This window comes from Theropithecus gelada, unplaced genomic scaffold, assembly GCF_003255815.1.
Source record: "Theropithecus gelada isolate Dixy unplaced genomic scaffold, Tgel_1.0 HiC_scaffold_15876, whole genome shotgun sequence".
Classification (NCBI taxonomy): domain Eukaryota; kingdom Metazoa; phylum Chordata; class Mammalia; order Primates; family Cercopithecidae; genus Theropithecus; species Theropithecus gelada.
This window is the reverse complement of record NW_020257632.1, coordinates 1165661-1170473: the sequence shown is the minus strand read 5'-3', so window position 1 is coordinate 1170473 and position 4813 is coordinate 1165661.

Sequence of the window (4813 nt, the reverse complement as noted above, 5' to 3'; positions counted from 1 at the left end):
TATGTACTATTTTACTCATATTATGCACCATCATTGAACAGTTCTAACACCTAATTTAGGGTAATTTATTTTAATATTAGCACTATTTTGATAAAATTGTACATACCTTTTCAACATTATAATGTATGAAAATTCTATTTCTATAATATTTGCTTCTCTGGTTATAAAATAACTCCAGAGTGATGGTTAATATATTCATGCCAAGGCTTCTTTGATCATCTATCTAAAGTGACACTGAAACTGAAGATTTTTTTTTAATTTGGCAGTCATTGAATATATTCTTATTTTATGCACAGTTCATGCAGTATGATATAGCTGCTCACTTAGTGCCTCAGCCTACCAAAGAAAATTATATAATTATGTAAAATGCATTCTTGGTCCTTTCCTCTATGCACTCAGAGAGAAAGATATTTCAACTTTGACTTTGCACCACTACCAATGGTAAGATTGGCAGAGGTGATTTTTTTTAAAGAACTGTCAATTATACCATTACAAATGCAAATCTTCATTAGAAAAAAATAGTAATACCTCTAGCAAACAGACGTGCCAAAATAACTGTCAATTTGTTCAATTTGGTTAAAATAATCCATGAAATATTAATAATTTACTAGTAGAGTAAAACATTTTGGGATGTCAAAGAAACTGAACAATATTTACAAGTCTGTAAATGAACCCACACAATATCGTCACGTGGGACATACAACTATAATGTTGGTCATCAGTCTGTAAGTATTAAAATGTAATATAACATGGAAAATTTATTCTTATATGTTTTAAATTAACGATGAGATTTGCAGGCTGATATGACTGCAAGAGTATGGTCTAGTAATTGTTTCGTAAATTCTTCACTTTTTTTTATTATACTTTAAGTGCTAGGGTACATGTGCACAACTGCACAACAGCTTTGTTACATATGTGTACATGTGCCATGTTGGTGTGCTGCACCCATTAACTCACCATTTACATTAGGTGTATCTCCTAACCCTATCCCTCCCCCTCCCCCCACCCCATGACAGAACCCGGTGCATGATGTTCCCCATCTTGCGTCCAAGTGTTCTCATTGTTCAATTCCCACCTATCAGTGAGAACATGCGGTGTTTGGTTTGCTGTCCTTGTGATAGTTTGCTCAGAATGATGGACTTTTTTATCTAGGTAAACTTGACAAATAGTGTTCTGTTTGGTTTGGTTGGTTTGGTTGGTTTGGTTTTACATTTGGCCTCCTCGTAAATTCCGGACCATTTTGTCATCTAATTTAGATGCATTCTCTCTGGGCTCACATAGTTTTTCAGACATGACTCTCATAGTACATTCGCCATCCCCTCACAGTTGGGGTTTATTTACTTCTTTCTCCCCCACTAGGCTGTACCTTCCTTGAGAATAAGAATAAACAAGTCTTTCTTGACTTTGCATCCCCAGGGCCTAGGACTGTGCCTGGAACACAGTATTTGCTCAATAAATATTTGATAAGTGAATAAAGCAACCAACTCAAGGGGAAATAAAGTTCAATATAATATGAATTAATATTAACAACTTGCCCTTTGTCTTTATCTTTATCCTTTCCCTCCTCCTCTCACATTACTCTCAGCCCCTCCTCTGCTCTTCTCCCTCCCCAAATTCTATATATAATATTAATAACCATTACTTAAATGGTAAAAATAACATAACCAGTGTCTAGTACAGAGCCTGCAGTATAGCACATTCTCAACAAGTAATTTTTGAATAAATGAAAGGAAGGAGCCACGAGGGGAGAAAGGAAGGATAATATTCAAAAACTTAGTAGAGATACTATTCTGTAAGGCTTAATACAGTGTAAAGAAGGTACTTCCTCACCCTTTCCTCCTTTGCCTTTGGTGCAAATTTATTATCTACATATTGAGCTTTTATCTATAGTTCATCTTGTCTAATTATAATTTTCTAAAGATTAAACATGATTTAAGTGAAATAGAGTTCACATTGCAAAAGATCAACCCTGGTGATCTAGCTTGTAGCCCATTTCTCTGACTAAGAAATAAATATGCTCCTTGTCTATCCGACTCTCAGTTTGTAGGGAAATCAATCACACCAAATGATGCTCAAAACCCCAGGAGTGTAGGAAAAGTCAAACCCACACCCACCCATCCACTTCTGATGGGGACAAAATAAACAGCATATGAAATCTGCATTATGGGTTCAGTTTAATTCAATCAATGTCTGAATATTTGTTTAATTCAATCAATGTCTGAATATTTGTTTTCTGGATGTTTGTTAAATGTTTGCATGAGGGAATCAGGTTAATTAATGCATAAAAGTAGTCTGACTTCAGAGTGACTTTTGATATAAGTAGGAAAGATAGAAAGCTGGGAATTCTGGCTCTTTATGAAAGTCAATTTCTCTTCTGCGCTGACCAAATAACAGGAAAAATACAAGATTTTGGGTGCAAGCATTTTTTTTAATTGACAGCAGAAGATATAAGCAACATTTTCTATGGGTTGTTAAAATTAATTTGTCAATGCTAAGCTAGGAATTAATATATTTCTGTGATTGTTTTAGATGAGCTTTTTAGTTTTATTTTTAATTGACAAATAATAATTGTGTATATGTATGCGGTATAAAATTATATTTGAATACATGTGTACATTGTAAAATTATTGAATCAGGGTAATTAGCATATCTATCACTGCAAATACTTATCTTGTTTGTGGTAAGAATATTCACTATCCTCTCTTTTAGCTACTTTAAAATACATAGTACATTATTATTAACTATAGTCAGGCACTGTTTTTCAATCATTTTTTGCTATTGAAGTTGTCATTGTTTTCATTAAAATGTTTATATAATTGTAAAGAAATAAAGACATAATATTGGCGACTTTGTTTTTATGTACTTTTTAAGATAATTAAGTCCATACAAGCAAAATGCTTCATTTGAGAGGATTTGTTAATGCTGAAACTCACCCAGTTCAGCAAAGTGTACCAGTAAGTTTCCTCTATGAATCTGGTCACTTGAAGGGTATTTTTAAGTTGTGACAATGGAGCAATATGTAAGATAGACAATGTATCTTTTATTTTTCCTATATGCAGAAACTTAGGAGTTTATTCAAACCATTGCTATCTCTAAAATTCTAGCTAATACACATCTAGGGTCACAGCCCACAGAACAGGTGGTTGCCTATTCCATAGGATTAGCCCAGGGCTGAGTAGGTCATCCCTGCCCCCTCCATAAAATATCTCCCTTGTCCTCATGTGCCATCATGCTTGAAATTCTCTCTTTAGAGATTCATTCATTTGGGTTAAACATTATCCTCTGATTAAAAAATGCAAATAAATGAAATAAAACTTTAAGCTACTAACCCATAAAAATCATAAATCACAAGACTGGAAGCAACCCTTGAAATCATCTATTCCCACCTCTGTTCTACAGAGAATCTGTGCCTGATGATAACTCCAGTTAAGCTATTAAAAAATGTCAGGGAAGAAAGCAGGGTACAGATAAAGAAGGTAGAGAAGGCCATGAGTGTTGAAGGTGGGGCTCATCTTAGTCACCATTGTGTGTAGAACTAACTGTTCTACTTAGTTAACGTTACCATATAACTTGTCATCAAAAAGACGGATTTCGAAGACAAACAGAACCACTATCTTCTGGCAACATAACTTAGGCAAGATTGTTTTCACCTTCTCAGCTTTAATTCCTTATGATAAATAATAATAAATAAAATATGCCTTTCATGGCTATTGTAAAGAGAAAATGAAGTAAAATTGTGTGGTGTGTTACTTCATTCCTTTATTTTTCTTTTTAAAAAAAGTTATCCTCAAATGCTTGTTAAAAAAAAACATCTGGTGCCAGACTTTACCTGAGGGTAGCTTTTATCTAAAGTCAAGTCATTAAACAACCATGTCAGTGGCCACTCACCATGGCACTTCCAAGGGTGTTAATGTACTACTCAATTTTATATCAGCTTGGATTTTTAAAAAGAGCTAGACCCACATGATTACACAGAACTACCAGTACATATGTTCCACAAGGGCAGAGACTTTAGTTTTGTTCATAACTATATACCCAATACCAGCACATAATGGGAGGGCAATAACAGTCATTGAATAAATGAAGGAATCCTTCTATTTCCCTACAAGATCGAGAGAGGCTTTATAAGGAAAGAAAAGGAGATCATGACTACCAGTAAGTTTATTCTATGTAGATATGCAAAGGTTGTAATAATGAAGAAAAATAAGAGAAAAAAGAAAAAGCAGCAGCCAATATTTGTAGTGTACCTACTTGTACCAAGTGCTTTTAATCCTCCCAAAACCTTCTGGGATGATAGATTTACTTACCCCAGTTCTAAGATAAGGACACTCATGCACAGAGATAGTGACTTCTCTAAAAGATAATACTGTTTGTTGTAACTTTAAAAAAAATTATTTTTTTGAGATGCAGTTTTGCTTTTGTCACCCAAGCTGGATTGCAATGGCACAAACTTGGCTCACCGCAACCTCCACCTCCTGGGTTCAAGTGATTCTCCTGCCTCAGCCTCCCAAGTAGCTGAGATTACAGGCACCCGCCACCACACCTGGCTAATTTCTGTATTTTTAGTAGAGACGGGATTTCACCATGTTGGTCAGGCTAGTCTTGAACTCCTGACTTTATGTGATCCTCCTGCCTGAGCTTCCCAAAATGCTGGGATTACAGGCATGAGCCACTGTGCCTGGCATGTTGTAACTAAAATTTAAACCTAGGATTGTTCAACTGAAAAGTCCATATACTTTTTACTGTACCATGTGTCCTCAAACATCTAAAAAAAAAAAAAAAAAAAAAATCTGACAAGCCTAAATGCAGAGTG